We start from the raw sequence: 13,525 nt of genomic DNA, 5'->3' as shown, positions 1-13,525 counted from the left end.
GAGAGACTCTCTTCCCTCGTATTGGCCACTTGGACATGGTTCACTCTTTTCTTGTGGACATGCTTCTCTTGTTGCCAGCATGAGAAGGAGGAAAACAGTGGAGAATCGTTGGATATCTCTCATGTCATGTGCTCTGAACTAATCTCAGCCATCTCTGAGCGCAAGTGCCCTATCTATGGTCCGTTCATAATGTTGCTAATTGAGAAGGCTTGGGCACGCATTTATCCTAATGTTGTGCTGGAGACTGGAGAGAGCTAGTCTCTCATGAGATCAAGCGTCTGAGGAAGAAGGAGAACTGGGGCACCCCGGCTCCTAAGTGTGGGATACCATCTGGAGCTGCTGACATGGAGACAGAGGGTGAGGTTGAAGCTGACGATGATGCAGATTATGAGCCCTCTGGAGTGAATCCCTCATGGGCAAAGAAGATCAAGTGCAAGATGAAGAAACTCTTCTGCATGGAGTCTCATGGACAGTATCTGGCTCATGTCTTTGAGAAGAAGGCCCGGAGCCGTCACAAGGAGCTCATGCGTCAGTTGGGTGCAACAGTTGCCAGCGGTTCTGAGGGAAAGATCACCGATGAGGAGGAGCGGGTTCAGCAACACTGCCCATGGACCGATTCAGACACCGAGCAGTTTCCTACCGATGACAGCAGTGCAGACGATCCCGCTGGGATGTGATGCTAGAGATCCTCAGTTTGTTATCACCTGGAACCATAGCATCGCTCTTTGCCTTTTTGGTGTCTCGATGCCAAAGGGAGAGAGAGTCTAGGGATTTGTCGTGGTCGACTTGCGAGCGTGTGTTTGTTTGTGTGGCTTGTTTGCCTTGTCTTTCTTTCTCGCAAACTCCTTTCTCGTCTTTTGCTTTGGTTTGGTTTGTTCTTGTGAGACCTAGTTCCCGTTCATATGGTGTGAGACATATGCTACCTTATCCCTTATTATCTATGCTTGTCGAGTACTTTGGTAGTATGCGAGTTGCATGCTTATCCTGTTATATACCTTGCTCACACCTACCCTTCCGCATCCAAGCTATATGTATCTTTACTTGTTGCTATTGCTGTCGGACTATAAAGTATAGGGGGAGTGTTGATCCTAGTGTGTGTGCCTTGCATTCCAAGGGCACCTCTAATTAGGTGCACACATTCAGGGGGAGCCCGTCTATATTTTGTAGTTCTGGGATTCGTTTTACTTTCATGTCCTACCTTTCTGCAAATCCCGGGTTGTTATCAATCCACCAAAAAGGGGGAGATTGTTAAGGCATGTCTCTCTCTATGTAGTTTTGGTGATTGATGACAATGCTTTTGCGGACTAATTGTGTGCATTGAGTATTTCAGAGATTCATCCTTTGGCACGAGACGATTCCTTCCCCTCAGAGTTTTAAGCAAAGACTGTGTAGCTCTTTCATTTCAGTTTTGGTGGACTTGTTTCGTAGGAGTCACCGTACTATCAAGTGGAGGTCCACATTGATAAGGCTAGGGCGGAATCAACACATACACATCGACTTTGCACCCACAGAGCCTTCCCGCTTCGATAGAGGATCCCTCCTTGCTTCCTGAGTTTTTAGGTCCTAGCGGTAGTACCGTGGACCCCAGCGGTAGTACCGCTCAAGAGCCACAGGCAGCAGTACTGCTACGCAGCGGTAGTACCGCCTGGGGGCTCTCAGCCGTAGTGCCACTATTGTTCTGCTCTCCTACCACCTCAACTCAAGGGTGTCGCCTCTCGTGTCGGGTTTTGCGGAAAGACCAGACATAAGTGCTACTTTCTCTTGTTACTTCTTCTATTTGTATATTGTTCTTTAAATGATAGTCCTATTATACATAATTCGCTTCACAGATATTCTAATGAAATTGTCAGTTAACTGAGGATAGTTTCCTACTAGAATGTTTCAAAAATGAACTATAGTTATTCTAGCAGAATCATTCAGTTTTTTCTGCAGGCATGTGACACCAATATGCATCTGGTATGAGTATCGGGTTCATCTTAAGGATAATTTTCTTCTTGTACTACTCCTGGAATGATCAAAATACCTTCTTGCAAAAGCCACTGTTCATTTTTCATGCTTAACTATTATTGTATTGTTGTTAGACTTATAGGATATCCTAATCAAGGTCAAATCCTCCATGATGGTACACTGGAGAATTAGTGACTGCTGAAAACAACTAGTATACAGAATACAACATTTAGAGTTTCAATATGAATTTTTATAAAGTGGAAAATTTACAATATCATGTTTTTTAAGTCTAAAGTTTTCTTACTCCCATACTGGGTTTTGAATAAAGAACTAATTGATAGTGGAAATAATGGAGAGTCATAATTCTCTTAGTTGTAGCATCACATAATTTGACTATGTTAAATACATGGTGTTTGCTATTGGTATTTGAATTGTTAACAACATTTATTTTTTGCTCAGTAAATTTGAAGATATCATTGATGTGGATCATTTTATAAACTATCTAAAGGACGACGTACGCATTGTCCGAGACATCCCTGACTGATTCACAGAAAAAGATGAACTCTTCACTAGTATAAAGTAGGTTATGTACTCTCTTTTTTTCCTGCCTTAAGTCTTGGGGCATATTCGATTTGAAGGATTTTTGTATGAATTTTGGAGGATTGCAATCTTTTAGATTTTACCTATATGGGTTGTTTGATTTTAGAATTGTAATCCATATGAATTTTTCCTATAAACTCATTTCGGACTCTATTTCATAGGAATATTTCCATGATTAGTACTTCTTCAAAATAAAAATAAACATATTGGTTCCTTTGGTGCAATCAATCCTACATGATTCAAGGTGTGACATTGCAATCCTACAATTTTCGTATCCATGTGTGTTCTGGTCTTCTGGAACCTTGTGAATCAAAGTGGCCACTACCGCCACCTTTCTGAAATTGACGTTACATTAACCCGCAAACACTAGTGGCATTGAATTTTTTTTGTATTTTTTGTCATCAGTGGCATTTTTAATAATTCTGTTGAATATATCTCAATGGGTATGGGCAAGTCCAAAATTACATCCATCTTGATGTACTGTAAATCTTGTGTGTTGTTTATCATAGCTATACTTTTTTGTTGGAAAGTAGGCTGCCGCCCGGCCTTAGACTGAGGTCCATCATCATAGGTATACTGCTGACCTGAAGTAGTTTATCCTGAAGGCCATCCTTGTTTATGTCTCAAAATTAATACAACTGGACTGAGAGATTAAATGCTCAAATTAACCACTATCCACATATAATGGGAGTCTTAAGGCCTAGTAAATCGAATCAGGTGCACAGATGTTATGACCGGCATATACTACAACCCAGACAGTTAGGGGGCTGGCCCAATTATCTTATCGTTATCAGGGGCTTAGCCCAGTTATCATATTTGGAGATTATATAAACTCATGTAAGGACTCATTTGAAATTAGGTAGAAGCAATCATATTTGCTCGGCTTCGTGAAGGGAGCCGGGAGACCTAACCCTAGCCGTCGTGTCCTACTCCCTCTCTCTCTCTCTCTCTCTCTCTCTCTCTCTCTCTCTCTCGTGATGACGGCGCCCCAGCGCCAGCGACCCTTCCTCCTCGCCAAGCCCCCTTCCACCCCTACAACCTACGAGCTAGACCTGGTAGGATCCCAGATCCTATCAACAGACATTTCCTTTTTTTTTGCTTTTCGTGAAGAAATATTTGAAATACATTGTTTTCTAGGTTTCCTTCTTATGAAGTTAAATGTATATTCAGGAATTGCTGGAACATTTACTTCTTTTCACTACCCCATTCAGTCCCTCGATCTCCGTGCTGATGTCGCGGGCCTCTCGGCCGAGGAATGGATGCTTAGGTATGATCTGGAGGACCAGCTCATGGTCATCTACATGAATGAGGAGGCTTACTGGCGCTTGCGGGGTACGCAGAATTGGGTCCTCAAGGGGAATGCCAATACCACCTACTTCTAGGCCATCGCCAACGGCCGGAGGCGCCGTAACTCCATCCCGCTCCTTTGGGACGGAGAGATCCTCCTGCAGCAGTCGGAGGCCATCCAGGCCCATGCAGATAGCTTTTACAGAGACCTATTCTCTGCCTCCCCTCGGGGAGGGCTTTCCCTCGCGCAAGATATCTGGCTTGCCCATAGATGTGTCTCAGCTGCAGACAATGCAGCCCTTATGGCCCCGTTCTCCGAGGCAGAAGTGTGGGCGGCCATTAAGGGCATGATGTTGGGGAACGTAGTAATTTCAAAAAATTTCCTACGCACACGCAAGATCATGGTGATGGCATAGCAACGAGAGGGGAGAGGGTTCATCCACGTACCCTCGTAGACCGTAAGCGGAAGCGTTATGACAACACGGTTGATGTAGTCGTACGTCTTCACGATCCGACCGATCCAAGCACTGAACGTACGGGGCCTCCGAGTTCAGCACACGTTCAGCTCGATGACGATCTCCGGCCTCCGATCCAGCCGAGCTCCGGAGATGAGTTCCGTCAGCACGACGGCGTGGTGACGATGTTGATGTTCTACCGGCGCAGGGCTTCGCCTAAGCTTCGTGACGATATGACCGAGGTGGAATATGGTGGAAGGGGGCACCACAGACGGCTAAGGAACGATCCGTAGATCAACTTGTGTGTCTATGGGGTGCCCCCTGCCCCCGTATATAAAGGAGGGAGGGGGGAGGCCAGCCGGCCTTTGTTGGGCGCGCCAGGAGGAGGAGTCCTCCTCCTAGTAGGAGTAGGACTCCTCCTTTCCTACTCCTACTAGGAGGGGAAGGAAGGGGGAGAGGAGGGGAAGGAAAGAGGGGGGCGCCACCCCCCCTCCTAGTCCAATTCGGACCAGAGGGAGAGGGGGCGCGCGGCCCCTCCTGGCCGCCCCTCTCTCTTCCCACCAAGGCCCATGTGGCCCATTAACTCTCCGGGGGGGGGGTTCCGGTAACCCTCCGGCACTCCGGTTTTCTCTGAAATCACCCGGAACCTTTCCGGTGTCCGAATATAGTCGTCCAATATATCAATCTTTATGTCTCGACCATTTCGAGACTCCTCATCACGTCCGTGATCACATCCGGGACTCCGAACAAACTTCGATACATCAAAACTTATAAACTCATAATAAAACTGTCATCGAAACGTTAAGCGTGCGGACCCTACGGGTTCGAGAACTATGTAGACATGACCTAGAACCATTCTCGGTCAATAACCAATAGCGGGACCTGGATGCCCATATTGGTTCCTACGTATTCTACGAAGATCTTTATCGGTCAAACCGCATAACAACATACTTTGTTCCCTTTGTCATCGGTATGTTACTTGCCCGAGATTTGATCGTCGGTATCCAATACCTAGTTCAATCTCGTTACCGGCAAGTCTCTTTACTCGTTCCGTAATACATCATCTCATAACTAACTTATTAGTTACATGCTTGCAAGGCTTAGGTGATTAGTATTACCGAGAGGGCCCAGAGATACCTCTCCGACAATCGGAGTGACAAATCCTTATCTCGATTTATACCAACCCAACATGTACCTTCAGAAACACCTGTAGAGCACCTTTATAATCACCCAGTTACGTTGTGACGTTTGGTAGCACACAAAGTGTTCTTCCGGTAAACGGGAGTTGCACAATCTCATAGTTGCAGGAACTTTGTATAAGTCATGAAGAAAGCAATAGCAGTATACTAAACGATCAAGTGCTAGGCTAACGGAATGGGTCATGTCAATCACATCATTCTTCTAATGATGTGATCCCACTAATCAAATGACAACACATGTCTATGGTTAGGAAACATAACCATCTTTGATTAACGAGCTAGTCAAGTAGAGGCATACTAGTGACACTATGTTTGTCTATGTATTCACACATGTATTATGTTTCCGGTTAATACAATTCTAGCATGAATAATAAACATTTATCATGATATGAGGAAATAAATAATAACTTTATTATTGCCTCTAGGTCATATTTCCTTCAGTCTCCCACTTGCACTAGAGTCAATAATCTAGATTACATAGTAATGATTCTAACACCCATGGAGTCTTGGTGCTGATCATGTTTTGCTCGTGAGAGAGGCTTAGTCAACGGGTCTGCAACATTCAGATCCATGTGTATCTTGCAAATCTCTATGTCTCCCACTTGGACTTGGTCCCGAATGGAATTGAAGCGTCTCTTGATGTGCTTGGTCCTCTTGTGAAATCTGGATTCCTTTGCCAAGGCAATTGCACCAGTATTGTCACAGAAGATCTTCATTGGTCCCGATGCACTAGGTATGACACCTAGATCGGAAATGAACTCCTTCATCCAGACTCCTTCATTTGCTGCTTCCGAAGCAGCTATGTATTCCGCTTCACATGTAGATCCCGCCACGATGCTTTGTTTAGAACTGCACCAACTTACAGCTCCACCGTTTAATAAAAACACGTATCCGGTTTGCGATTTAGAATCGTCCGGATCAGTGTCAAAGCTTGCATCGACGTAACCATTTACGACTAGCTCTTTGTCACCTCCATATACGAGAAACATATCCTTAGTCCTTTTCAGGTATTTCAGGATGTTCTTGACCGCTGTCCAGTGATCCACTCCTAGATTACTTTGGTACCTTCCTGTCAAGCTTATTGCTAAGCATATGTCAGGTCTGGTACACAGCATTGCATACATGATAGAGCCTATGGCTGAAGCATAGGGAACATTTTTCATTTTCTCTCTATCTTCTGCTGTGGTCGGGCATTGAGTTTGACTCAACTTCACACCTTGTAGCACAGGCAAGAATCCTTTCTTTGCCTGATCCATTTTGAACTTTTTCAAAATTTTGTCAAGGTATGTGCTTTGTGAAAGTCCTATTAAGCGTCTTGATCTATCTCTATAGATTTTGATGCCCAATATGTAAGCAGCTTCACCGAGGTCTTTCATTGAAAAACTTTATTCAAGTATCCCTTTATGCTATCCAGAAATTCTATATCATTTCCAATTAATAATATGTCATCAACATATAAAACTAGAAATGCTACAGAGCTCCCACTCACTTTCTTGTAAATACAGGCTTCTCCAAAAGTCTGTATAAAACCATATGCTTTGATCACACTATCAAAGCGTTAATTCCAACTCCGAGATGCTTGCACCAGTCCATAAATGGAACGCTGGAGCTTGCACACTTTGTCAGCACCTTTTGGATCAACAAAACCTTCCGGCTGCATCATATACAACTCTTCTTCTAGAAATCCATTCAAGAATGCAGTCTTGACATCCATTTGCCAAATTTCATAATCATGAAATGCAACAATAGCCAACATGATTCGGACAGACTTAAGCATCGCTACAGGTGAGAAAGTCTCATCGTAGTCAACCCCTTGAACTTGTCAAAAACCTTTTGCAACAAGTCGAGCTTTATAGATAGTAACATTACCATCAGCGTCAGTCTTCTTCTTAAAAATCCATTTATTCTCAATGGCTTGCCGATCATCGGGCAAGTCAACCAAAGTCCATACTTTGTTTTCATACATGGATCCTATCTCAGATTTCATGGCCTCTAGCCATTTTGCAGAATCTGGGCTCATCGTCGCTTCCTCATAGTTCGTAGGTTCATCATGGTCAAGTAACATGACTTCCAGAATAGGATTACCGTACCACTCTGGTGCGGATCTTACTCTGGTAGACCTACGAGGTTCAGCAGAAAACCTGATCTGAAGTTTCATGATCAATATCATTAATTTCCTCACTAATTGGTGTAGTTGTCACGGGAACCGGTTCTCGTGATGAACTACCTTCCAATAAGGGAGTAGATACAGTTATCTCATCATGTTCCACTTTCCTCCCACTCACTTCTTTCGAGAGAAACTCCTTCTCTAGAAAGGATCCATTCTTAGCAACGAATGACTTGCCTTCGGATCTGTGATAGAAGGTGTACCCAACAATATCTTTTGGGTATCCTACGAAGACACATTTCTCTGATTTGGGTTCGAGCTTATCTGGTTGAAGTTTCTTCACATAAGCATCGCAGCCCCAAACTTTAAGAAACGACAACTTTGGTTTCTTGCCAAACCACAGTTCATAAGGCGTCGTCTCAACGGATTTTGATGGTGCCCTATTTAACGTGAATGCGGCCGCCTCTAAAGCATAACCCCAAAACGATAGTGGTAAATCGGTAAGAGACATCATAGACCGCACCATATCAAGTAAAGTATGATTACGATGTTCGGACACACCATTTCGTTGTGGTGTTCCAGGTGGCGTGAGTTGCGAAACTATTCCGTATTGTTTCAAATGTAAACCAAACTCGTAACTCAAATATTCTCCTCCACGATCAGATCGTAGAAACTTTATTTTCTTGTTACGATGATTTTCTACTTCACTCTGAAATTCTTTGAACTTTTCAAATGTTTCAGACTTGTGCTTCATTAAGTAGATATACCCATATCTGCTCAAATCATCTGTGAAGGTGAGAAAATAATGATATCCGCCACGAGCCTCAACATTCATCGGACCACATACATCTGTATGTATGATTTCCAACAATTCTGTTGCTCTCTCCATAGTTCCGGAGAACGGTGTTTTAGTCATCTTGCCCATAAGGCATGGTTCGCAAGTACCAAGTGATTCATAATCAAGTGATTCCAGAAGTCCATCAGTATGGAGTTTCTTCATGCGTTTTACACCGATATGACCTAAACGGCAGTGCCACAAATAAGTTGCACTATCATTATCAACCTTGCATCTTTTGGCTTCAACATTATGAATATGTGTATCACTACTACCGAGATTCAATAAAAATAGACCACTCTTCAAGGGTGCATGACCATAAAAGATATTACTCATATAAATAGAACAACCATTATTCTCTGATTTAAATAAATAACCGTCTCGCATCAAACAAGATCCAGATATAATGTTCATGCTCAACGCTGGCACCAAATAACAATTATTCAGGTCTAAAACTAATCCCGAAGGTAGATGTAGAGGTAGCGTGCCGACCGCGATCAAATCGACTTTGGAACCGTTTCCCACGCGCATCGTCACCTTGTCCTTGGCCAGTGCTTGCTTATTCCGTAGTCCCTATTTCGAGTTGCAAATATTAGCAACAGAACCAGTATCAAATACCCAGGTGCTACTACGAGCTCTAGTTAGGTACACATCAATAACATGTATATCACATATACCTTTGTTCACTTTGCCATCCTTCTTATCCGCCAAATACTTGGGGCAGTTCCGCTTCCAGTGACCAGTCTGCTTGCAGTAGAAGCACTCAGTTTCAGGCTTAGGTCCATACTTGGGTTTCTTCTCTTGAGCAGCAACTTGCTTGCCGTTCTTTTTGAAGTTCCCCTTCTTCTTCCCTTTGCCCTTTTTCTTGAAACTAGTGGTCTTGTTGACCATCAACACTTGATGCTCCTTCTTGATTTCTACCTCCGCGGCTTTCAGCATCGCGAAGAGCTCGGGAATAGTCTTGTTCATCCCTTGCATATTATCGTTCATCATGAAGCTCTTGTAGCTTGGTGGCAGTGATTGGAGAATTCTGTCAATGACACTATCATCAGGAAGATTAACTCCCAGTTGAATCAAGTGATTATTATACCCAGACATTCTGAGTATGTGTTCACTGACAGAACTATTCTCCTCCATCTTGCAGCTGTAGAACTTATTGGAGACTTCATATCTCTCAATTTGGGCATTTGCTTGAAATATTAACTTCAACTCCTGGAACATCTCATATGCTCCATGACATTCAAAATGTCGTTGAAGACCCGGTTCTAAGCCGTAAAGCATGGCACACTGAACTATAGAGTAGTCATCAGCTTTGCTCTGCCAGACGTTCTTAACGTCGTCAGTTGCATCAGCAGCATGCCTGGCACCCAGCGGTGCTTCCAGGACGTAACTTTTCTGTGCAGCAATGAGGATAATCCTCAGGTTACGGAGCCAGTCTGTGTAATTGCTACCATCATCTTTCAACTTTGCTTTCTCAAGGAACGCATTAAAATTCAACGGAACAACAGCACGAGCCATCTATCTACAAACAAACATAGACAAGCAAGATACTATCAGGTACTAAGTTCATGATAAATTTAAGTTCAATTAATCATATTACTTAAGAACTCCCACTTAGACAGACATCTCTCTAGTCATCTAAGTGATCACGTGATCCAAATCAACTAAACCATAACCGATCATCACGTGTAGTTTTCAATGGTGAACATAATTATGTTGATCATATCTACTATATGATTCACGCTCGACCTTTCGGTCTCCGTGTTCCGAGGCCATATCTGCATATCCTAGGCTCGTCAAGTTTAACCTGAGTATTCTGCGTGTGCAAAACTGGCTTGCACCCGTTGTAGATGGACGTAGAGCTTATCACACCCAATCATCACATGGTGTCTCGGCACGACGAACTTTGGCAACGGTGCATACTCAGGGAGAACACTACTTGATAATTTTAGTGAGAGATCATCTTAAAATGCTACCGTCAACCAAAGCAAGATAAGATGCATAAAGGATAAACAACGCATGCAATCAATATAAGTGATATGATATGGCCATCATCATCTTGTGCTTGTGATCTCCATCTCCGAAGCACCGTCGTGATCACCATCGTCACCGGTGCGACACCTTGATCTCCATCGTAGCATCATTGTCGTTCACGCCATCTATTGCTTCTACGACTATCGCTACCGCTTAGTGATAAAGTAAAGCAATTACAGGGCGTTTGCATTTCATACAATAAAGCGACAACCATATGGCTCCTGCCAGTTGCCGATAACTTTGGTTACAAAACATGATCATCTCTTACAATAAAATATAGCATCACGTCTTGACCATATCACATCACAACATGCCCTGCAAAAACAAGTTAGACGTCCTCTACTTTGTTGTTGCAAATTTTACGTGGCTGCTACGGGCTTAGCAAGAACCGTTCTTACCTACGCATCAAAAAGCACAACGATAGTTCGTCAAATTGGTGTTGTTTCAACCTTCGCAAGGACCGGGCGTAGCCACACTCGATTCAGCTAAAGTGAGAGAGACAGACACCCGCCAGCCACCTTTAAGCACGAGTGCTCGTAACGGTGAAACCAGTCTCGCGTAAGCGTACGCGTAATGTCGGTCTGGGCCGCTTCATCTCACAATACCGCTGAACCAAAGTATGACATGCTGGTAAGCAGTATGACTTGTATCACCCACAACTCACTTGTGTTCTACTCGTGCATATAACATCAACGCATAAAACCTAGGCTCGGATGCCACTGTTGGGGAACGTAGTAATTTCAAAAAAATTCCTACGCACACGCAAGATCATGGTGATCGCATAGCAACGAGAGGGGAGAGTGTTCGTCCACGTACCCTCGTAGACCGTAAGCGGAAGCGTTATGACAACGCGGTTGATGTAGTCGTACGTCTTCACGATCCGACCGATCCAAGCACCGAACGTGCGGGGCCTCCGAGTTCAGCACACGTTCAGCTCGATGACGATCTCTGGCCTCCGATCCAGCCGAGCTCCAGAGATGAGTTCCGTCAGCACGACGGCGTGGTGACGATGTTGATGTTCTACCGGCGCAGGGCTTCGCCTAAGCTTCGCGACGATATGACCGAGGTGGAATATGGTGGAAGGGGGCACCGCACACGGCTAAGGAACGATCCGTAGATCAACTTGTGTGTCTATGGGGTGCCCCTGCCCCCGTATATAAAGGAGGGAGGGGGGAGGCCGGCCGGCCCTTGTTGTGCGCGCTAGGAGGAGGAGTCCTCCTCCTAGTAGGAGTAGGACTCCTCCTTTCCTACTCCTACTGGGAGGGGAAGGAAGGGGGAGAGGAGGGGAAGGAAAGAGGGGGGCGCCGCCCCCCCTCCTAGTCCAATTCGGACCAGAGGGAGAGGGGGCACGCGGCCCCTCCTGGCCGCCCCTCTCTCTTCCCACCAAGGCCCATGTGGCCCATTAACTCTCCGAGGGGGTTCCGGTAACCCTCCGGCACTCCGGTTTTCTCCGAAATCACCCGGAACCTTTCCGGTGTTCGAATATAGTCGTCCAATATATCAATCTTTATGTCTCGACCATTTCGAGACTCCTCGTCATGTCCATGATCACATCCGGCACTCCGAACAAACTTCGGTACATCAAAACTTATAAACTCATAATAAAACTGTCATCGAAACGTTAAGCGTGCGGACCCTACGGGTTCGAGAACTATGTAGACATGACCTAGAACCATTCTCGGTCAATAACCAATAGCGGGACCTGGATGCCCATATTGGTTCCTACATATTCTACGAAGATCTTTATCGGTCAAACTGCATAACAACATACTTTGTTCCCTTTGTCATCAGTATGTTACTTGCCTGAGATTTGATCATCGGTATCCAATACCTAGTTCAATCTCGTTACGGGCAAGTCTCTTTACTCGTTCCGTAATACATCATCTCATAACTAACTTATTAGTTACATGCTTGCAAGGCTTAGGTGATTAGTATTACCGAGAGGGCCCAGAGATACCTCTCCGACAATCGGAGTGACAAATCCTAATCTCGATTTATACCAACCCAACATGTACCTTCGGAAACACCTATAGAGCACCTTTATAATCACCCAGTTACGTTGTGATGTTTGGTAGCACACAAAGTGTTCTTCCGGTAAACGGGAGTTGCACAATCTCATAGTTGCAGGAACTTTGTATAAGTCATGAAGAAAGCAATAGCAGTATACTAAATGATCAAGTGCTAGGCTAACGGAATGGGTCATGTCAATCACATCATTCTTCTAATGATGTGATCCCACTAATCAAATGACAACACATGTCTATGGTTAGGAAACATAACCATCTTTGATTAATGAGCTAGTCAAGTAGAGGCATACTAGTAACTATAATTTTGTCTATGTATTCACACATGTATTATGTTTCCGGTTAATACAATTCTAGCATGAATAATAAACATTTATCATGATATGAGGAAATAAATAATAACTTTATTATTGCCTCTAGGGCATATTTCCTTCACATGAATCCATCTTCGGCCCTTGCCCCGGATGGCCTCCTGGTGAAGTTCTTCCAGACCTTCTGGGAGGTAATTAAGCCAGAGGTGATGGCTCTTTTTGAGGAGTTCTTTGTAGGATCCATCGACCTCACCAGGCTTAACTTCGGGATAATAACCCTCATCCCCAAAATATCTGGAGCTTCGGATATCTGCCGATTTCGCCCGATTACGGTGACCAATGTCATCTTCCGCATCCTTGCGAAGGGGTACGGCATTAGGGTGGCCCCCATAGCTGACCGTATCACTCACCCTGATCAGTCGGCATTTATTCAGGGCTATTATATCCTTGACGGAGTCCTAGTGTTTCACAAAGCACTACCTGAGGTACACAACAAACACCTCAAAGCGGTCTTCCTGAAACTTGACTTCTACAAGGCATATGACACGGTCAGCTGGCCCTTCCTTCGGGAATGCTTGCTTCAGAAGGGCTTCGACGACATATGGGTGACCCTTGTGATGCAAATGGTCTCCTCGAGCTGAACTGCGATTAACATAATGGACGAGATTGGACCATACTTGCCCACATTCTATGGGGTTCGTGAGGGCGATCCTTTCTCCCTGTTCC

The 13,525-nt window shown here is 44.5% G+C and overlaps 1 pseudogene; it reads left to right on the top strand.

The window, feature by feature from the left end:
* Positions 1–344: 344 nt before the first annotated feature.
* LOC123139044 (protein PECTIC ARABINOGALACTAN SYNTHESIS-RELATED-like) overlaps positions 345–13,525 on the top strand; it is a 160,744-nt pseudogene continuing 147,563 nt past the window's right edge.

This window comes from Triticum aestivum, chromosome 6B (assembly GCF_018294505.1).
Source record: "Triticum aestivum cultivar Chinese Spring chromosome 6B, IWGSC CS RefSeq v2.1, whole genome shotgun sequence".
In the NCBI taxonomy this organism is placed as follows: Eukaryota; Viridiplantae; Streptophyta; class Magnoliopsida; order Poales; family Poaceae; genus Triticum; species Triticum aestivum.
This window is presented reverse-complemented; position numbering and strand designations above follow the sequence as displayed.